This window comes from Balaenoptera physalus, assembly GCF_965194825.1.
Source record: "Balaenoptera physalus genome assembly, chromosome: 19".
In the NCBI taxonomy this organism is placed as follows: domain Eukaryota; kingdom Metazoa; phylum Chordata; class Mammalia; order Artiodactyla; family Balaenopteridae; genus Balaenoptera; species Balaenoptera physalus.
The window spans coordinates 56,286,824-56,310,785 of record NC_138900.1 but is presented as its reverse complement, the minus strand read 5'-3'; the positions used below and the strand labels follow the sequence as shown (position 1 = coordinate 56,310,785).

General features: G+C 39.2%; 1 long non-coding RNA gene across 2 annotated transcripts in view; it reads right to left on the bottom strand.

Annotated features, from left to right (window-relative positions):
- LOC309649335 overlaps positions 1-23,962 on the bottom strand; it is a 126,136-nt gene that overhangs the window by 55,176 nt on the left and 46,998 nt on the right. The window contains exons 2-3 of one of the 2 annotated variants that reach the window (XR_014257027.1): positions 19,873-20,004; positions 17,753-17,883 (exon numbers count right to left, since the gene is read on the bottom strand). The exons of the other annotated variant lie outside the window; for it this stretch is intronic. This is a non-coding gene — a long non-coding RNA (uncharacterized lncRNA). The remainder of the gene's footprint in view (positions 1-17,752; positions 17,884-19,872; positions 20,005-23,962) is intronic. 2 annotated transcript variants of the gene reach the window in all.

The window sequence follows — 23,962 nt, the reverse complement described above, 5'->3', positions numbered from 1 at the left end:
CACACACACACACACACACACACACACACACAATGGAATACTACTCAGCCGTAAAAAAGAATAACATTTTGCCATTTGCAGCAACATGGATGGACTTGGAGGGCATTACGCTAAGTGAAATAAGTCAGACAGAGAAAGACAAATACTGTATGGTATCACTTATATGTGGAATCTAAAAAATACAACAAACTAGTGAATATAACAAAAAAGAAGAAGACTCTCAGAGATACAGAGAACAAACTAGTGGTCACCAGTGGGGAGAGGAAAGTGGGGAGGCGCAATATAGGGGTAAGGGATTAAGAGGTACAAGCTATTAGGTATAAAATAAGCTACAAGGATATATTGTACAATACGGGAATATAGCAAATATTTTATAATAACTATAAATGGAGTATAACCTTTAAAAATTGTGAATCACTCTATTGTACACCTGTAACTTATAATAATATTATACATCAACTATATTTCAATTTTTTAAAAGTAACACTTCTAAATTTTTAACATCAAATTTGAAAATACCATTAAAAATTAAAAATCGAGGACTTCCCTGGTGATGCAGTGGTTAAGAATCTGCCTGCCAAATAGAGACACAGATGTAGAGAACAAACGTATGGACACCAAGGGGGGAAAGTGGGGGGTTGGGGGGTGGGATGAATTGGGAGATTGGGATTGACATATATACACTAATTTGTATAAAACAGATAACCAATAAGAACTTGCTGTATAAAATAAATTTAATTTAATTTTTTAAAAAAAGGAATCTGCTTGCCAGTGCAGGGGACACGGGTTTGAGCCCTGGTACAGGAAGATCCCACATGCCATGAAGCAACTAAGCCCGTGCACCACAACTACTGAGCCGGCACTCTAGAGCCCACGAGACACAACTACTGAGCCCGTGCACCACAACTACTTAAGCCCACGCACCCTAGAGCCCACACACCACAACTACTGAGCCTGTGCACCGCAACTACTGAAGCCCATGCCTCTAGGGCCTGTGTGCCGCAACTCTTGAGCCCGCGTGCTGCAACCACTGAAGCCCGTGCGCCTAGAGTCTGTGCTCCGCAACAAGAGAAGCCACCGCAATGAGAAGCCTGTGCACTGCAACAAAAAGTAGCCCCCACTCACTGCAACTAGAGAAAGCCCACGTGCAGCAATGAGCCAACGCAGCCAAAAATAAATAAATAAATAAATAAATAAATTTATTTTTTTAAAAATTAAAAATTGAATACAATAAAAATTAACTCAACTACTTATTTTCTTCATGAAACTCTCTGTGGAGGACACACTGAAAATACATCCCCCTTCCTTCTTGGAAACTTGCAAACTACTTGCTAATGAAAATTATGGAAATTCTGAATCTTGTACAATATGCTTCTAGATTTTGTTTTCCACAGTGAGACTGGAAGAAATGGATCTGCATATACTTCTTCAATTAAAGGAACTTTCAGATTGCTTTTTAAAACTCAAACTGATATAACATCAAATACAGTGATGATTTACTTGTTATTGGACAAAGACTTATTAAACAATGATATTTGGACTCAGAGCTCCTCCTTGGAAATTTTATTATAATTGTTCATATTAGATAAGGGAAAATTCAACATGATAAATTCAAATATTCCACCAGACAAGGAGAGTTAAATAATACTGCATGCCATGGCCTTTTTTTTGTGAATAGGCTTTTTCTCTAGCTTTACCCACAAGAACATCTTTCTGTCAAGGATTTAAGATGACCTCACCTAATTTCCTTGGCAGATAAAGGCAGTTTTTCTGTCTTGTGTTTGATCTCATGTTTGCTTAGATATTCTTCTTCTACATTTCCAAGTTCCTCAATTAAGTTTGGTGATGTATCTACTCTTTGGGGATATTGCAAAACCTTTTCCCTAGTATGGAAGACTACCCATTCTCCCCAAATTCTATAACACACAATTAGATTAAAAATTTAAATAAACTATCAGTATAACTAACTCTAAGAGGAAAAGACCCTCACTCCTCAGTATTGGACACCTCAGAGTTAATTGTGGCTCAGCTGAACACAAAAATCTTGGAAAGAGATGTGTTTCTTGCCTGGGGATTTACTTCTTTATGATTACATTATTCTAATTTTCAGTAAAAATTAGTTTACTAATATTTCAAGAAGTCTGTCTATAATCCTGGGACCTTTGCTTTCCCAACATTCTCATCACACACTTTCTCCTCTTCAGATCCAAGCACATACATGCAGAGATCAAACACCAAACCCCTTGATCAAAATGGCTGTCATTCTCTTGCTAGAATGACTTTCCCCTTCTCTCTACCAAAGGGCTGGTATGATTTTCCTGTCAAATATGTCAAGGGAGTTTTTAAGGTGTCCATCAGTTGCCAACATGAGGTCTGCTCAGACAAGAGTGCTGCCTTCAGGAAGGAAGCAGAAACTTTCAGAGTTACACTGTAAAAGGCGGTGAGTCTCTGGGTATCCAGGGAAGAAACATTTCTATTTGAATCTCAAATCTGGATTTTCATAATATGTGGACACATAGGAAAACAGTTTTCTACAAAAGCCTTGTAAGGGAGAGATATTCCTTTATTTCCAAAACAAGACTAGTGGCTCATAAAACTCGATGTTCTATATGGGGTAGAGAAATTCAATGAATTTAAATGTTATTTCTTACAGATTTTCAGGGAACTGGAGACTTCCTACTAGGATAACCTATTGATATCCTTTTTGATAACCTACTGAAGTCAAAACTATAAGAACCTCCTTTTTTTTTCTTGTCTCAACTAGATAGAAGGCAAGCCTACATTTAGGATGAGTCACTGAATACGGGAAGGGAGTTTCTGAAGTGGTCTAGAGACTTCTCGACAGCTAGACGTCCCATATTATCATTTCTTAACAGGGAGGGCTAATAAAGAGCTACCTCAAGTAGTTGGTCTATTCAAGCCTCATTTCAGCTCAGCTGCTGATTCATCAGATACATCTCTTGCTGTGTACAAGGGCTTTCCATCTGACAGAATGAAGTTTGGCTTAGAAACCAGAGTTCAGATTGCTGTGTTTTCTGCCTTTCATAATATGCTCTCCTAAAGATCCTGCAATAAATAAACGAGCTCTTCTTGCTGTCATCCTCTTATACTTTCTAGCAGAAACTAGAGAGGCACATAGCTGAGCTCTGTATCAACCTTATAAAAAGTTGAGAAAAAGAATGCAATGAATTTAATTTTAAAATAACAGATAAATGATAACTTCTAAATGGTCTAGAGTATGATTAATAAAAATTGACAATAATAGAATATGTGGGAGAAGTATTACTGGTTTCTTTTGAGATGATAATGGGATAGATAGATGACTTATTCAGAAAGTGTTCAAGGATTTTTGGTTGCTTAAGAATCAATTAAGGTAGAATGCATCCTTTATGAAGTAAAAATTCAGATGATTATCTGAAAAGTATTACATACTTGAATAAGTGAAAAGAAACTGTATATTGAAGAAGAAGAATATAAAGTTATATCACTCTGTTTATATGACATTTACTCTTAATAGGATAAATATATTTAAATCAAACTAATGCCTAATAACAGAAGAAAGTGATTTTATATATATACATACACATGTGATTCTCTATACACAAATATGTATGTATGAATATATTCCAATTATATATACATATTCTATATTTATATACATATATATTCCATGAATGTATGTATAATTTATTTGGAATTAAACTATAATTCTAAAATACTACATTGGAAGATTTTTTTATGATATCACAAAATATCAATATATTAAGTAATAAAGGTATAAAAATATTTTAAGTCACTCAATAGAATAAAAAGTATTAAAACTCATATATATCATACATATTTATGATTTTATAATATATAAATGTATTATGAAAGCAAAACTGGAAATGACACTTCAGCACAGATTTCAAAGGCCTTTTGTAACTTTTGTGCCTCATTATGAAAATTTTTAAACGTCCATCTTAACAAAGATAAAAGTTTTTCTCTTAGAGGAAAACATAGGTAGAACACTCTATGACATAAATCACAGCAAGATCCTTTTTGACCCACCTCCTAGAGAAAAGGAAATAAAAACAAAAGTAAACAAATGGGACCTAATGAAATTTAAAAGCTTTTGCACAGCAAAGAAAACCATAAACAAGACGAAAAGACAGCCCTCAGAATGGGAGAAAATATTTGCAAATGAAGCAACTGACAAAGGATTAATCTCCAAAATATACAGGCAGCTCATCCAGCTCAATATCATAAAAACAAACAACCCAATCCAAAAATGGGCAGAAGACCTAAATAGACATTTCTCCAAAGAAGATATACAGATTGCCAACAAACACATGAAAGGATCCTCAACATCACTAATCATTAGAGAAATGCAAAATAAAACTACAATGAGGTATCATCTCATACCGGTCAGAATGGCCATCATCAAAAAATCTACAAACAATAAATGCTGGAGAGGGTGTGGAGAGAAGGGAACCCTCCTGCACTGTTGGTGGGAATGTACATTGATACAGCCACTATGGAGAACAGTATGGAGGTTCCTCAAAAAACTAAAAATAAAACTACCATATGACCCAGCAATCCCACTACTGGGCATATACCTTGAGAAAACCATAATTCAAAAAGAGTCATGTACCACAATGTTCATTGCAGCACTATTTACAATAACCAGGACATGGAAGCAACCTAGGTGTCCATCGACAGATGAATGGATAAAGATGTGGCACATATATACAAAGGAATATTACTCAGCCATAAAAAGAAACGAAATTGAGTTATTTGTAGTGAGGTGGATGGACCTAGAGTCTGTCATACAGAGTGAATTAAGTCAGAAAGAGAAAAACAAATACCATATGCTAACACATATATATGGAATCTAAAAAAAAAAAAAAAAATGGTTCTGAAAAACCTAGAGGCAGGACAGGAATAAAGGCACAGACGTAGAGAATGGACGTGAGGACACGGGGAAGGGGAAAGGGAAGCTGGGACGAAGTGAGAGAGTGGCATGGACATATATACACTACCAAATGTAAAATAGATAGCTAGCGGGGAGCAGCCGCATAGCACAGGGAGATCAGCTTGGTGCTTTGTGACCACCTAGAGGGGTGGGATAGGGAGGGTGGGAGGGAGACACAAGAGGGAGGAGATATGGGGATATATGTATATGTATAGCTGATTCACTTTGTTATACAGCAGAAACTAACACACCACTGTAAAGCAATTATACTCCAATAAAGATGTTAAAAAAATCATAAAAATAAATAAAAATGAAAACCAATAAATAAATAGAAGTAAGTTTTAAATTAAGTTTTATAAAGTAGATTACAGTAAATTATTTTAAAGAAAACAGCTACCACCCAAAGACCATGAGCATAATTTGATATACAATCTTCCAGTCTTGGTTTCAAAATGTACCCTAATGTGTTCCTATTTTCTGAAGGATTTGTTTATTCACTGTGGTTCAAATTCAGATAAGTAATCATTTGCATGTTTAGAATATTCTCTTTCAATATTTCACATTGTATTAGTTTGTTTTTCTTTTTAATTTTGTATTGTGTTGTCTCCTATTCCACTCTCCACAAACTACTTATGTCCAAATGAAGCAGGAGGAAGAGAAGAAAGAGCAGAAACTGCTACAGAAGATCAGCTTTGAAACCACCGTTCTGTATACCCTTGTGGTTTATAAGAAGTAGTTCATAGAGTCTCTATAATCAGAGGTCAGTGTGTTTTATTTCCATGTTGCCCATTTCAATAGGCCTATTACTTAGCAATCAAGGCACATTACACATATGATTACAAACACACCTGGAGACGATGAGGTTCTAGGTAACCCAATATCTACAGCATGCGGAGAGGTTTCCCCAGGCTGGATTTTTTTTTCATGAAATAACGCATGTTTATTTACATTTATGCTGCTGCTGTGTCCCTGTGTTCTATGTTTTGGTTCCCCTGTAAGGAGAGGATGTAAACAACATTTAACATATAGGAACACGATGGAAAAGTGAAGGTATAGTTAGTATGCATGTTAGCACAACGCCAAACCACTCTGTTTGAAGTCAGCACTTCTTTTTCAATAACTGAGCATCAAATTTTTTTTATCATAGAAAAATGGAAACTGTTCTTGGATGCTTTTCAAATCAGTCAATACCACACACACTGATTGAATAGCATCTATATATGTGCCAAGCTACTGTTGTTGGTACAGGCGCTTATGGTAAATTATTCTATCTCTGCAACATGTTATTTGGAGGAAAATTGGCACTATTTGCAAGGAACTTTGGGTTTAATTTGCATCTAAAAATTTTAAATACCCATAATTGTATATGGCCAGGAACATTACCCATGGTTAATTTGCATATTGTTCTTATTGTCCCTAAGATGTAGGACATTTAACAATGACTACTTTATGCCACATGACGTTGCACACCAAACTGAGAGCAAAGATCACTCAGGGCTGATGAAACTTGGCATTGAGGACTTTTGGGGTCACGATGAACCACCAAACAGTTTAACACCCTTTCATCTCATGCCCCCTGAATTTCCCTTTTGAGCATACCTTCTGCCCAGGCTTTTGCAGACTCATCCCAGGACTGTCTGGCTCAATTATCTTGGTCCTAGGTGTCTGTAAGCAGAATCATACTTCAGAGGTTCAAAGGGCGCAGGGGCTATCCATCAGGCCAGTTCCATTTCAAATATAAAAAAATCTTGTGCACTCTGATCAAATTGATGTTTCTCCTTCCTTACGTATCAGTAGCACAAAAGCTGAAGCTCCCTTCCATCTTGAGAGTCTGAACTTCATTCTCCTTTAATGTAACAGTCCTTTCACTAAATCCTTTCTCAGGCTCATTGGCTGCTTCTGTTGAAAATAGTCTAACCTTGTATCCCTTTCTTGTTATGAATAAAAGAGTTATCCAAACCTTAATGCTGAGAAATTTTCACAGTTCTCCAGCACTTTCATACTGCAGCTCTGCCAATAGTGGAAAATCAATCTAGGCTCTGGAGGGAAAAATTTGTGCTTCAAAGGAAAAACTATGTGTTATCTATAGCATGTCTCCATATTATCTGTTTATGATTCTATGGCAGCTATTCTACATCTCTTTAAATTATAGATAACTGATGGCAGTGAAAAATAATTCTTATCTATAGTTATACAAATCTGTGCTGTCCAAAGAGAGTTAATTGACCTCCCTCCGTCACTGTGGAGCAGCCAGGATTTTCTTTTGAACTGTTAAACATCTACTTGATTTCCTCACTGATTCATGAGTTAAATAAAATCTTTAATAATTATTCATTTTATATCTGCATGGAAGTCACATATTTATCTTTTTTTTAATTGCCATTTAACAGCTGCAAATGAGGAAAAATAAGCATAACGAGGTTATTGATCAGGGAATTTATAAAAATGAGATGGTAAAAGAGGACATATCCAGCAAGAGGGGATCAAGAGTCATATTCTCTCATGCTTTTCTTAGCATTAACATGCCATAATTTAGGGGGAATGAAAATAAAGAGTTATTTAATAAGTTTCTCTAAAAGTAATATCACATTTACATTCATATTGGAGAGTCTTGATGGAAATGATTAAAGGGTGATGGTTAGTATCTGAAACCACCGTCAAGGCAAAAATTGCACCAGACGAAGTTAAGCAGGTAAGGAAGACTTTATTCAAGGCTATTGAAATAGGGAAGAAAGACAGTCTGAACTCAACTCCACCAAAACAATGGGCATGAGAGTTTAAAAGCTGGGTTGGTAGATATCTGTGTTTGCTAATTGGCCTTAGCCAAGGAAAAGGGAGGCAGAGGGAGATTCAACACACAGAGAGGAGAAGGCAGTGTAAAGACAGCGCAGCGAGAGATTTGAAGATCCTGGCCTTGAGGACTAGTGTGATGCAGCCACAAGCCAAGGATTGCCCAGTATCCACTAGAAGTTGGAAGACACAAGGAAATTATTCTCCCCTAGGGCCTCCAGGGTGAGAACAACCCTGCCCACACCTTGATTTTGACTCAGTGATACTTATTTCTGACTCCTGGCCTCCAGAACTACAAGAGAATAAATTTCTATTATTTTAAGCCACCAAGATTGTGGTAACTTGTTACAGCAGCCAAGGGAAACCAATACTGATTTTGGTACCAAGGAGTGGGGTACTGCTGTAACAAATACCTAAAAATGTGGAAGTGGTTTCGGAGTTGGTAATGGACAAAGGATAGAAGAATTTTGAGGCACATGATACATAAAACCTAAATTGCTTTAAACAAACTACTGACAGAAATATAAGCATTAAGGACAATGTTGCTGAGAGCTCAGAAAGAAGGGAGAAGCACAAAAGAGGAAACCTGTATCATCTTGGAGAATATTTATATTGTCACAAACAGAATACTGGTAGAATGTGAACATTAAACGTGCTGCTCAAGGGTCTCAGAAGGAAATGAGAAACATCCTAGTGGAAAATGGAAGAAAGGCAATCCTTGTTATACAGTGGCAGAGAAATTCACTGAATTGTGACTTACAGTCGTGTGGGAAACAAGAACTTGTAAGCGATGAATTCAGATATTAGCTGAGGAGATTCCCAAGCATAGCCTTGAGATACAGCCTGGCTTCTCCTTGCTGCTTGTACTAAAATGCTAGAGGAAAGAGACATATTGAGGAAAGAATCACTAAGCCAAAAGGAACAGGACTTGTTGATCTGGGAAATTCCCAGACTACCCAGATTGCAAAAGATGCTAAAATTAGGAGATTCACTGTTACAAAAGCGTACTCTGGAGAGAAGTCCAGCGGTATGGCTGGAGAACCTTTCGTTAGTGTGGAAGAGATTAAGCATGAGTGAAGGGGAGCACAGTTGGGGGACTGGACAATCTGGGTGAGAGATAATGGTGCATTGGTCTGCGAAGTACATGTGGCGGTCTAGCACTACAAGTGATAAAAAGTGGTTGGATTCTAAATGTATGCTGAAGACAGAAATGATGATATTTTCTGACTGACTGTATACACTTTGTGAGAGAGAGGGTTGAGGATTATTCCAAAGCATTGGGTCTGGGTAACTGGAAGGATAAAGTTGACATTTCCTGAGATGTAGGAAAATACCAGGAGCCCAGTTTTTAGCATAACAGGTTGATATTTCCATTGGGAAAAGCAAGTGGAGATTCTGGGAAGGTAATTGAATATAGGACTCCAGAGATCAGCACCTAGGTCCAGACTACAGCTATAAATTTGGGGTCATCCAAAATATACAAACAACTCATACAACTCAACAACAAAAAAACAAATAACCCAATTGAAAAATGGGCAGAAGACCTTAATAGACATTTCTCCAAAGAAAACATACAAATGGCAAGTAGGCACATGAAAAAGTGTTCAGCATCACTAATTATTAGAGAAATGCAAATCAAAACTACAATGAAGCGGACTTCCCTGGTGGCTCAGTGGTTAAGAATCCGCCTGCCAATGCAGGGGACATGGGTTCGAGCCCTGGTCGGGGAAGATCCCACATGCCACGGAGCAACTAAGCCCGTGTGCCACAACTACTGAGCCTGCGCTCTAGAGCCCATGAGCCACAACTACTGAGGCCACGTGCCACAACTACTGAAGCCCACACACCTAGAGCCCGTGCTCTGCAACAAGAGAAGTCACCGCAATGAGAAGCCGGCGCACCGCAACGAAGAGCAGCCCCTGCTCACCGCAACTAGAGAAAGCCCACGCGCAGCAACAAAGACCCAATGCAGCCAAAATTAATTAATTAATTAATTAATTTTTAAAACTACAATGAGGTACCACCTCACACCGGTCAGAAGGGCCATCATTAAAAAGTCTACAACTAACAAATGCTGGAGAGGATGTGGAGAAAATGGAACCCTCCTACACTGTTGGTGGGAATGTAAATTGGTACAGCCACTATGGAAAACAGTATGGAGATTCCTCAGAAAACTAAAAATAGAATTACCATATGATCCAGCAATCCCACTCCTGGGAATATACCCAGACAAAACTATAATTCAAAAAGATACATACACCCCTATGTTCATAGCAGCACTGTTCACAATAGCCAAAACATGGAAACAACCTAAATGTCCATCAACAGAGGAATGGATAAAGAAGACATGGTACATATATACAATGGAATACTACTCAACCATAAAAAAGAATGAAATAATGCCATTTGCAGCAACATGGATGCAAATAGAGATTATCATACTAAGTGAAGTAAGTCAGAAAGAGAAAGACAAATACCGTATGATATCACTTATATGTGGAATCTAAAATATGGCACAAATAAACCAATCTACAAAACAGAAACAGACTCATAGACACAGAGAACAGACTTGTGGTTGCCAAGGGGGAGGGGAAAAGGGAGAGGGATGGACTGGGAGTTTGGGGTTGGTAGATGCAAACTATTACATACAAAATGGATAAACAACAAGGTCCTAATGTATAACACAGGAACTATATTGAATATCCTGTGATAAACCATAATAGAAAAGAATATTAAAAAAGAATGTAGGGCTTCCCTGGTGGTGCAGTGGTTGAGAATCCGCCTGTCAATGCAGGGGACACAGGTTCAAGCCCTGGTCCGGGAAGATCCCACGTGCTGCAGAGCAAATAAGCCCATGCGCCACAACTACTGAGCCTGTGCTCTAGAGCCTGCAAGCCACAACTACTGAAGCCCACGTGCCACAACTACTGAAGCCCGTGTGCCTAGACCCCATGCTCCGCAACAAGAGAAGCTACTGAAATTAGAAGCCCGCGCACCGCAACAAAGACTAGCCCCCGCTCGCCACAACTAGAGAAAGCCTGTGTGCAGCAACAAAGACCCAACTCAGAAATGGAAATAAAAACAAAAATAAATAAATGGGACCTAATGAAACTTAAAAGCTTTTGCACAGCAAAGGAAACCATAAACAAGACGAAAAGACAGCCCTCAGAATGGGAGAAAATATTTGCAAATGAAGCAACTGACAAAGGATTTATCCCCAAAATATACAAGCAGCTCATGCAGCTCAATGTCAAAAAAACAAACAACCCAATCCAAAAATGGGCAGAAGACCTAAATAGATGTTTCTCCGAAGAAGATATACAGATTGCCAACAAACACATGAAAGGATGCTCAACATCAGTAATCATTAGAGAAATGCAAATCAAAACTACAAGGAGGTATCACCTCACACTGGTCAGAATGGCCATCATCAAAAAATCTCCAGGGACTTCCCTGGTGGTGCAGTGGTTAAGAATCCGCCTGCCAATGCAGACGACACGGGTTCGAGCCCTGGCCCGGGAAGATCCCACATGCCGCGGAGCAACTAAGCCTGTGAGCCACAACTACTGAGCCCGCATGCTGCAACTAACGAAGCCCACGCACCTAGAACCCGTGCTCGGCAACAAGAGAAGCCACCGCAGTGAGAAGCCCGTGCACCGCATCGAAGCGTAGCCCCCACTCGCCGCAACTAGAGGAAGCCTGTGCGCGGCAACGAAGATGCAAAGCAGCCAAAAATAAATAAATATAAATAAATTTATAAGATAAAAATACAAATAAATAAATAAATTTATAAAAAAAAAAATCTCCAAAAAATAAATGCTGGAGAGGGTGTAGAGAAAAGGGAACCCTCTTGCACTGTTGGTGGGAATGTACATTGATACAGCCACTATGGAGAACAGTACGGAGGTTCCTCAAAAAACTAAAAATAGAACTACCATACGACCCAGCAATCCCACTACTGGGCATATACCCTGAGAAAACCATAATTCAAAAAGAGTCATGGGGCTTCCCTGGTGGTGCAGTGGTTGAGAGTCTGCCTGCCAATGCAGGGGACATGGGTTCGAGCCCTGGTCTGGGAGGATCCCACATGCCGCGGAGCAACTGGGCCCGTGAGCCACAACTACTGAGCCTGCGCATCTGGAGCCTGTGCTCCGCAACAAGAGAGGCCGCGACAGTGAGAGGCCCGCGCATCGCGATGAAGAGTGGCCCCCGCTTGCCACAACTGGAGAGAGCCCTCGCACAGAAACGAAGACCCAACACAGCCATAAATAAAAAAAATAAATAAAAATTAAAAAAAAAAAAAAAAAAAAAAGAGTCATGTACCACAATGTTCATTGCAGCTCTATTTACAATAGCCAGGACATGGAAGCAACCTAAGTATCCATTGACAGATGAATGGATAAAGAAGATGTGGCACATATATACAATGGAATATTACTCAGCCATAAAAAGAAGTGAAATTGAGTTATTTGTAGTGAAGTGGATGGACCTAGAGACTATCATACAGAGTGAAGTAAGTCAGAAAGAGAAAAACAAATACCATATGTTAACACATATATATGGAATATTAAAAAAAAAAATGGTTCTGAAGAACCAAGGGGTAGGACAGGAATAAAGACTCAGATGTAGAGAATGGTCTTGAGGACACGGGGAGGAGGAAGGATAAGCTGGGACGAAGTGAGAGAGTGGCATGGACATATATACACTACCAGATGTAAAATAGATAGCTAATAGGAAGCAGTCGCATAGCAAAGGGAGATCAGCTCCGTGCTTTGTGACCACCTAGAGAGGTGGGATAGGCAGGGTGGGAGGGAGGGAGATGCAAGAGGGAGGAGATATGGGGATATATGTATATGTATAGCTGATGCACTTTGTTATAAAGCAGAAGGAAACACACCATTGTAAAGCAATTATAGTCCAATAAAGATGTTAAAAAAAAAAAAGACCCAACTCAGCCAAAAATAAAAATAAATAAATAAATGAATAAAAATTTTTAAAAAAAGAATGTGTGTGTATAACGGAGTCACTTTGCTGTACAGCAGAGATTGGCACAACATTGTAAATGAACTACACTTCAATAAAAAAATTTTTTTGATAAAATAAAATAAATTTGGGGTCATCAATATACAGATAATATCTAAAGCCGTGAGGCTGGAGGAGGTCATCAGGAAGGGACTGTAGATACAAAATAGAAGAGGTTTCAAAAGTGAGTCATGGGACAGCAACAGTCAGCTCTACCCACCACCAGAGCCTCCCATCAAGCCTCTTAGATAGCCTCAACCACCAGAGGGCAGACAGCAGAAGCAAGAAAAACTACAATCCTGCAGCCTGTGGACCAAAAACCACAGTTACAGAAAGATAGACAAGATGAAAAGGCAGAGGGCTATGTACCAGATGAAGGAACAAGAAAAAACCCCAGAAAAACAACTAACTGAAGTGGAGATAGGCAACCTTCCAGAAAAAGAATTCAGAATAATGATAGTGAAGATGATCCAGGACCTCGGAATAAGAATGGAGGCAAAGATTGAGAAGATGCAAGAAATGATTAACAAAGACCTAGAAGAATTAAAGAACAAACAAACAGAGATGACCAATACAATAACTGAAATGAAAACTACACTAGAAGGAATCAATAGCAGAATGACTGAGGCAGAAGAACGGATAAGTGACCTGGAAGACAGAATGGTGGAATTCACTGCTGCGGAACAGACTAAAGAAAAAAGAATGAAAAGAAATGAAGACAGCCTAAGAGACCTCTGGGACAACATTAAACACAACAACATTCGCATTATAGGGGTCCCAGAAGGAGAAGAGAGAGAGAAAGGACCAGAGAAAATATTTGAAGAGATTATAGTCGAAAACTTCCCTAACATGGGAAAGGAAATAGCCACCCAAGTCCAGGAAGCGCAGAGAGTCCCATACAGAATAAACCCAAGGAGAAACACGCCGAGACACATAGTAATCAAAGTGGCAAAAATTAAACACAAAGAAAAATTATTGAAGGCAGCAAGGGAAAAACGACAAATAACATACAAGGGAACTCCCATAAGGTTAACAGCTGATTTCTCAGCAGAAACTCTGCAAGCCAGAAGGGAGTGGCATGATATACTTAAAGTGATGAGAGGGAAGAACCTACAACCAAGATTACTCTACCCGGCAAGGATCTCATTTAGATTTGATGGAGAAATCAAAAGCTTTACAGACAAGCAAAAGCTAAGAGAATTCAGCACCACCAAACCAGCTCTACAACAAATGCTAAAGGAACTACTCTACGTGGGAAACACAAGAGAAGAAAAGGACCTACAAAAACAAACCCAAAACAATTAAGAAAATGGTCATAGGAACATACATATCAATAATTACCTTAAACGTGAATGGATTAAATGCCCCAACCAAAAGACATAGACTGGCTGAATGGATACAAAAACAAGACCCATATATATGCTGTCTACAAGAGACCCACTTTAAACCTAGGGACACATACAGACTGAAAGTGAGGGGATGGAAAAAGATATTCCATGCAAATGGAAATCAAAAGAAAGCTGGAGTAGCTATACTCATATCAGATAAAATAGACTTTAAAATAAAGAATGTTACAAGAGACAAGGAAGGACACTACATAATGATCCAGGGATCAATCCAAGAAGAAGATATAACAATTATAAATATATATGCACCCAACATAGGAGCACCTCAATACATAAGGCAACTGCTAACAGCTATAAAAGAGGAAATCGACAGTAACACAATAATAGTGGGGGACTTTAACACCCCACTTACACCAATGGACAGATCATCCAAAATGAAAATAAATAAGGAAACAGAAGCTTTAAATGACACAATAGACCAGATAGATTTAATTGATATATATAGGACATTCCATCCAAAAACAGCAGATTACACGTTCTTCTCAAGTGCGCATGGAACATTCTCCAGGATAGATCACATCTTGGGTCACAAATCAAGCCTCAGTAAATTTAAGAAAATTGAAATCATATCAAGCATCTTTTCTGACCACAACACTATGAGATTAGAAATGAATTACAGGGAAAAAAACGTAAAAAAGACAAACACATGGAGGCTAAACAATACGTTACTAAATAACCAAGAGATCACTGAAGAAATCAAAGAGGAAATAAAAAAATACCTAGAGACAAATGACAATGAAAACACGACGACCCAAAACCTATGGGATGCAGCAAAAGCAGTTCTAAGAGGGAAGTTTATAGCTATACAAGCCTACCTAAAGAAACAAGAAAAATCTCAAGTAAACAATCTAACCTTACACCTAAAGAAACTAGAGAAAGAAGAACAAACAAAACCCAAAGTTAGCAGAAGGAAAGAAATCATAAAGATCAGAGCAGAAATAAATGAAATAGAAACAAAGAAAACAATAGCAAAGATCAATAAACCTAAAAGTTGGTTCTTTGAGAAGATAAACAAAATTGATAAGCCATTAGCCAGACTCATCAAGAAAAAGAGGGAGAGGACTCAAATCAATAAAATGAGAAATGAAAAAGGAGAAGTTACAACAGACACCGCAGAAATACAAAGCATCCTAAGAGACTACTACAAGCAACTTTATGCCAATAAAATGGACAACCTGGAAGAAATGGACAAATTCTTAGAAAGGTATAACCTTCCAAGACTGAACCAGGAAGAAACAGAAAATATGAACAGACCAATCACAAGTCATGAAATTGAAACTGTGATTAAAAATCTTCCAACAAACAAAAGTCCAGGACCAGATGGCTTCACAGGTGAATTCTATCAAACATTTAGAGAAGAGCAAACACCCACCCTTCTCAAACTCTCCCAAAAAATTGCAGAGGAAGGAACACTCCCAAACTCATTCTATGAGGCCACCATCACCGTGATACCAAAACCAGACAAAGATACTGAAAAAAAAAGAAAATTACAGACCAATATCACTGATGAATATAGATGCAAAAATCCTCAACAAAATACCAGCAAACAGAATCCAACAACACATTAAAAGGATCATACACCACGATCAAGTGGGATTTATCCCAGGGATGCAAGGATTCTTCAATATACGCAAATCAATCAATGTGATACACCATATTAACAAATTGAAGAATAAAAACCATATGATCATCTCAATAGATGCAGAAAAAGCTTTTGACAAAATTCAACACCCATTTCTGATAAAAACTCTCCAGAAAGTGGGCATAGAGGGAACCTACCTCAACATAATAAAGGCCATATATGACAAACCCACAGCAAACATCATTAAAAAAAAAAAAAAGTGAGTCATGGGAGCCTCCAAAATTAAAAGGTCAAGAAGTGGAGGAGAGAGCAGCAGAGGAGACTGAGAAGGAGTGTGGTAGGAGAAAAACCAGGAGAGTGTGGACTTCTGCTGAGCCAAGTGAAGAAAGCGCTTCAAAAAAGGAATGATCAAAAGTGTCAGGGCTTCCCTGGTGGCGCAGTGGTTGAGAATCTGCCTGCCAATTCAGGGGACACGGGTTCAAGCCCTGGTCTGGGAAGATCCCACATGCCACGGAGCAACCAGGCCCGTGAGCCACAACTACTGAGCCTGCACGTCTGGAGCCAGTGCTTCACAACAGGAGAGGCTGCGATAGTGAGAGGCCCGTGCACCGCGATGAAGAGTGGCCCCCGCTTGCCACAACTAGAGAAGGCCCTCGCACAGAAACGAAGACCCAACACAGATAAAAATTAATTAATTAATTAATTAAAAGTGTCACGTACTGGGATTTCCCTAGTGGTCCAGTGGTTAAGACTCTGCGCTTCCACTGCAGGGGGCACGGGTTCAATCCGGGGTTGGGAAACTAAGATCCCACATGCCACGTGGCCAAAAAAAAAAAGTGTCAAGTACTGCTAAGAAGGTACGTAAGAAGAGGATGAGAAGTGTCCATGGTATTTACCAGCCTGGAAGTCATTGGAGATGTTGACTACAAACGTTTTGTTATGATACTGACATGATGATTTCAGTGGGGATAAGAGAGAGAATTTAAGGACAGTATATATAGGAAATGAAATGAAATGGACTGCAAAGTCAATTAATTTTGCTTTTTAAAAAATCCACAAATTGGCCAGAATAAGCTCATTACTAACTTAAAAGAGTTTTGCTGAGAGGTACCAGGTGGCTAGAGGTACGGAGGAAATGAGTAACCAACATGGATCATTCAGTTAGAGAGTTTGCTAATTAAAGAAGGAGGTAGTAAATGCATGGTAATTTCCAAGAGCTAAGGGGAAAAGCAAATGTGATTGTTTTAATCTGTTAAATCTGTTAAGTCTGTGAGGTAAAAACAGAGAGAGAAGAGACTGAATGGGGTTCTTGAAGAGTCGATGAGAATAAGAAAAGCAAAGGTGAAGGAACTGACTTTAGAAAAGGAGTAATTTCTTCCTGAGAAATATTAGGGACAGATGCAAAGGTAACTGCACACCAGGCTTTCTCAATCTCATCACTATTGACATTTTGACCAGGATAGTTCTTTGCTGTGGGGTGGCCTCTCTGTGCATTATTGGACATTTAGCAACCCTGATCTCTACCCACTAGATGCCAGTAGCACTCTCCCCCTGTCATGACAGCCCCAAATTGTCTCCAGACATTGCCAGTGTCCCCTCAGGGCGAAATCACCTTGGTTGAGAACCACTGATATAGAGATAAATTGAAGGGCAGAGATTGCACTGTGGGCGTTCTGAGTACTATGAGAAATTGGAACGGTAATGCATACAAGGTATTAGAATAAGCTGAGTGATTAAGAGAACTTCTGGGAAGAATTCTTAATAACAATAGATACTATGGTGGCTTTGTTTTGTGTCAACTCGGCTCACTGGAACTGTGTCTGCCAGAATGCCCTTCCCTATATAGTTCTAGACTCATGTGGGCCACAAGAGACATTTTACGTGAGATTTGAAGGTGGAAGGAAACAGCCACCACATTCGTTTCATACTCAGAAGGCTACTGTAGGGCACCAGGCATGACTGCAGCTCACACACATTGTCACTAATCTGCCGGCTCACCTTGGAATGAAGCAACAACCAGGCCACGGCTCCTCCAGCTCCTCCCACTCCTGTACTAGGCGCCTCTTTAGCTCTGTGATGAAGGGCGCCAGCTGCCCCAGCAAGTCATCCATCTCATTGAAGTGGGAGGCCTGGAAGCAGTGAGAGACCCATGTGGGTTCCATTTCATCTCTGAGGGCTCCAGGCCATCCCTCTAGTTTCCAGTTTGTGCTTACTCTCCCCTACTTCTTGTCTATCTTTCTTCCCAATTGCCAGTCCTGCTGACTTCAAGCTGCAGCATCCAACACAGAAGCAATAACTGTATATAAGCTCTTCAATGCAATCCCTCAATTGTTTAAGGTCAAATCCCTACAACAAATCCCACATTCCATACCATCTATTTACTACTGCCTGCATGTCAAGTATAACAACACTATAAATTACGTTGTAGTATCCTTATTTTATAGGTGAGGAAACAAGAGTCAGAAAGACTAACTCTATCAAGGTCCCACATTTAGTAGACATGGAGTCTGAACAACATCCACCTTCCTTTAAAATCCTCTCTCTTTCCATTCTCCCAGTCTGCAGTGCTGGCAGTTAGCAATTTTAAGAAATAAGGAGGCGTAGAACTTTTTTAAATTAATGACCTTGGCCTATTGGTAAATGATTCTACACTGTATTCTAATAATGGTGGGAAATAAATAAAAGCCCTTTTCAAGATAGCACTTAATGATGTTTTAGAGGTAGGAGGCACAAAAGTTAAAGATAAAATTTACTTGCTCTTCACGGATATGAAATAAGAAGAGTTTCAGTTTTCCATTTTCTATTACTGCATAATGCCTCTGAGACACTAACATTTGGTGGCAGCAGATGTCCTGAAAGTTTAGAAGGAACCTTAATCAATCTATCAACACTCAGTTTAATCAAAACTAGGAGAGAGTGATCAAGGAGTTTATGACTATTACTTGTGCCACGGCCAATGTCCTGGCTTCGCCTTTCCTGTCTCTCACCTCCAAGGCAGAGCTTCTAGGCCTTTCCACACCAGCTGACACTGACAGTAACAACAGCAGCCATGTTCGCAGTACACATGGACTGTGGCAACAGAGCAAGATAGAATAAGTCTAGCTTTTTACTTGCTGGTATTTTTAAAAGCAGCAGCATAACCACAAAGGCATTGAAGAAAATGTATTAGGTTCGCTGGGTGAACAATCTTATGTGTACATATCTCCGTGTCTACTATAGCATATAAAGTCCTGAGGTACCGGGATCAAATCTATGAATTACTTTCCAAAAAGGCTAGAATGATAGAATATCAACATCGGAAGGGATTTTTTTCTTCAAGTCACCTAATCCATTCCCCTTCCAAGTGGATGAATCCATTCTAAAACTAACCAAGTAGTCATGCATGCTCTTCTTTCACTCTCCAAATACCATGCCATTAACCAATTCAAAAGGGAGCCCATGTTATCCACTGATAGCTAAAAGCTAGACTATGCCTGCCTGTGATTATGACCCAAGGGTGTAGGAAGAGTCATTTTGCATCATCCAGAGTATGTCTCCTCCACCTATCATGTGCCATATTTATTATTTAATGCATGCTCTATTGTTATAATAATGGCAATAATAACGAGATTGATATTAAAGCAGATACCTTCTAAACCATTTTGTTCCATCAGTAAAATTTTTGTTAGATCAATTATTGGAAGCACAAATGATTATTGCTTTTGCCACAATTTTTTCCATTTTATACCATAGTAGCACTATGATTATATTAGCTCAAAAGGTAATAATTATTTTAGTAGTCATTTTGAAAAGCCTCTTTTTCATGATTTCCACAGAAAATTATTCACTTGAACAAAGTTTTATTTTTAAAGTTATATTAAATGTAGGCTATGCGGGAGTTTATCTTATAAAAATAAGCTTCGTATTGAAGCCCACTTTAAGATCACAGTTTTATTATCTGAGAAAAGGATAAAATTTTGAAATAGAATATCTTCATCAAAACTTGGGAACAATTTCTACAGAAATTGTCAATTAACTCTTGCATATTGTCTGCAGGTTTCTATCAGCACAAGATGGATCTTGATACATGTTATACCCCTTTTAAGAGCTGGAGAAATCAAGTCACAAGTAGTTCTTACTGTTTATGAGATCTCACAGCCATCTGCCAGAAATAGAAGGAAGGGCTTGCGGTGACCATTCTTCTGCTTTGTAACTAGAGCGTAGTCTCTCCAGGAACACCTTATATTTCACCTCATCAGAGTCTATCTCCACTAAGAGAAAACAGATAGTGAAGATATTGACAATATAAACGACCTCAAGAAAAAAAAATACAGACACTGCCGACATGTGTTAAAGAGTTTATCAGGATTAAAAACTGATTCATCAGGGAGTTCCCCGGTGGTCCGTGGTTAGAACTCCACACTCTTATTGCCGAGGGCCCTAGTCGGGCAACTAAGATCCCACAAGCGCACGGTGCAGCCAAACAAAAAACTGATTCAACAGTTTAATTTCTCAGTAACTGGATTAGTATCTGTCCTCTAAATAAATCTGCTTCTAGGGTGACTGTGTTCTGATCAGTTATAGGTAAAATATGTTCAATAAGAAAATTGAGGTGGGATTGTTTCTTTCAGATAAAAGAGTAGAAAAGTCCTAGAGGCAAAAGGCTAGAAATAATAGGAAGCTAAGTTTGATAATTCAACTTTATATGGCAGTACTCTATGGGAAAAAAATACAATTTAGTAGGATTCAATAAATAGTTTTCTAAAATTAAATTATTTGTTAGAATTAAGCTGTGCTCTGGGTTTTTAAATCAAAATGAATATGCTGTAGTAATTGGGGATATGAGAAAAAATACATTAACACTACTTGGAACATAGTTAACGTGTCTGAATTTATGCCAATATCTGTTTGTAAGAGGGAACAATTTCTAGTAGATGAAAGTTGCCAATTATGTTTTAATAGGTTCATATACAATGATAGTAGAATTGTAATACTGATTTTCTTCTGAATACTCCAATTTGCACTGTTTTCCTCCAATAATTTCTGCTTCAATGACTGTATATTGATCTCCACTATGTATTATTTTTCCTTAAATTAAATACTCTGTTTCTCAGTTGCGGGGGAGGGGGAGTACACACACGGAGACTAATCCAAATTCTGGTGAAACTACCTGACCTTTCATCAGTTTGCCACTTCATTTTCAAAATAATTCCCTTGACTTTTTTGCCTTCAATGTTCAAGAATTGGCTATCCAAAGTATTTGTATTTATTCACCTTGCTTTCCTTCATATTTGATCTTTGTTTCTTGCTTTGAGTCATTTCACGGCTAATTAATTCCTCTACCTTCTATGTGAGACAAAGAAAGACAAAATAACATAAGCTATTGTAGTAGTGTCAAAGGAGAAAAAAAATAGAAAGGTACTAAACTGTTGCTCCAATTGTCAGTGCCAGCTAACCCCAGGTCTGTCAACTTCCTTCAGCACTGCCCCGGGTATGAAGAACCCTTGGCATGCAGCTCTACCCCTGCCCGACTCAGAGATAGAGCCACTTCTGCCAAGCCTGGCTGTATATGTGGAAATAAACGCAGGCGCACCATACCTGTGAGGTTGCCAGTACTCTTGCTTCCCCAGGACAGGGAAGCCTTGGACACAGCGTGATTACTGAGCATTCCCTTCATTCCCTCCAAATCAATTTCTTCTAAGGAATACAGCTCTGCCTTCTTTTCCTGATTGATAATCTGTCCCAAGAGGGTCTAGAGTCTTCCTCCCTCTTGCTCTCAAATGGATAGATTTCCAACAATGCACCCAGCCAGCTCCCACTCCCACTCTTGCCTGCTCCCGTCTCCCAGGGACTAGAATTTACGCGTGTACCATCAGGCACTGTTTGAGAGAAGACATACTGATGGGAAATCTGCACCATCCACTTACTACAATTATTTCCACCACCTAGAAATCCCGAGAAGGCACCCTGTGGAACGCCATAGCTGGCTGGTGTTACCAAACCAGGTTTGTTTGCCCTACTCACAGCAAGCTGAGTGCTGAGATGCCGAGCTTTGCAGCAGAGAAAAGGTTTTCTCACAAGGCAGCCAAGTGAGTAGATGGGAGAACAAATCTCAAATCTGCCCTCCCCCAAGGTGAGGAGCTCGGGATATTTATGGGATATAGCCGAGGTGTGGAGAATGTGGGGAAAGGTGATTGGAGATAAGAAGAAGATGAGGTAATCCTGTGCAGGCACAACTAAGCTACGTGTTTCTTCATGGGACACGTATTCAGAAAATAGCAGAGTTAGCATGCTCTGAGGGTGGAGTTTTGGGCCCTCTGATGTCAAAAGGTCACCAATCAGACACTCACGAATGCCCAGTTGGAGGGTTGGTGGTCCCAACAAGTCTTAACCATCTCGAGCTCAAACTGGACACAGCTGACTCCAAGTTCCCAAAAAACAACTGAGGCAAGCATCTTATTATTTAAGCTAATGAGGCTTGGAGGACATGCAAGCTTTTTGTAGCAACGATTAAAGCCAGCTTGATCAGTGAAGGCAGCTTACACGTTTAGTGGATCTAACTGATGATTATCCTCAGTTTCACTAGAATACTCTTCTCTTCAGTCTTTCCCTCAAGGACAATATTCTGGAGACTTGGCCACTTCATTGAAGGCAACACAGCCTTGGGTTTGTCCTACTAATTACCCCCTGCCCATTCCTGGTGCTCTCTGCACCCCTCAGCAGCCAATTTTCACAGTCCTGTAACAGCTTACATATCTTAGGTTGATTTAATTTCATCTTTTTTGTTGCTGTTTCTTATTCCAGATAATCAAAATGCGTCAGCAATTATAGTAGTCTCTGAGAACTGATGTTAGGTTTCTCTACAGTAAGTTTCTTTTTAGCAAGGTTGATAAAATATGCAATAAAACTGTGTATAAAATATTGATCCAGCCTCTCTATGGGTCTACGAATGCTTTGACGAACATGAAGAAGGCCTGGAGGGATTCCAACCATCAGAAAGAATTAACCATGCATTGATGTCTTACTTGGTCCTGTGATAAGGAAATTGGGGATCCAAAAAGAATGCATAAGGTCACTCTGTCTTAATCGTTGCTGCATTCCAAGTACCTGTCACAGTACCTTGCCATAGTGGGTTTCCATAAACATTAGTTGAATAAAAAGTGAATGGATGAATACAGGATCTCATGCCTGAATTGAAGTTATCAAAAATAACTGAATAAACATCAGTTATGGGAGAATAGTGAAAAAATAGTGAGGTGCTGCCTAAACAAGTACTATAAAAGTTAAAAGAGAGAATACGGTATAGTGAAGAAGTTAGAAAAGAGTACATTGAGAATTTAGAACTAATTCAGCCTTAAATTTGGGACAAGGTTTAGCATCAGGTAGAGACAAAGGCATTCCTGGCACAGGGAACAGAATACATGAATATTTGCAGGTGCATAAGACCATGGACCAATGAGAAGAAATGCTCTGTTGGAGTAGAAAATGTGTGGGAAATACAGATAGATGGGTGGACTGAAGCCAGAACATGGAGATCAATAAAACTCAGTCTGAGGAGGACTTGGAAAAGCACCAGAGAAGTCTGAGTCTGGTCAAGCAAGATGTTTTTTGTATGTCAGGACATTAACTTCCTCTCTATTTCACTAAGTCCATTTTTCCAAAAGACGTGTATTTCTTTCTCATGCTCTGGGTTTGACAGAAGACCCCATGATAGGTGGGGCAGGGCAGGGGGTAAAGAGCTCATGGTAAACCAGGAAAAGAGAGCCACAATCAAGTAGAAGACAGTAACTTGGACAATGATGTTGTCAAAACCTGGTTGCCAAAACTATCACCAAAGCATCTACTGACAAAACAAAGCACAGTTAATTTCTTACCATGGTAAGGGAGGACACTAGGTCAGCAGGGTCTTAATAATGTCCTGGAGAGGGAAGGACAAAGTCAGTATACTTACTGAAATTTTGAAGTCTGGTTTAAAGCAGGTCTTACAATGTGGAGGCTTGATTACGACTGGGCCGGAATCATGACGTAAGAGTTTAGGATTAGTGATAGTTAAGGACATAGCAATGCAAGACTTTTGAGGCAGGGATTCAAAGAGTCTGGTGTAAACTGTCCATGGATGCTTTCTATTAATGAGTTGATGGAACTCTCTGGGAGTCCTTGGAATGAAAAGTAAACTTATTTACAGCTTGTATCCTCCAGGGAAAGAGTCTCATGAAATACTACAGTTAT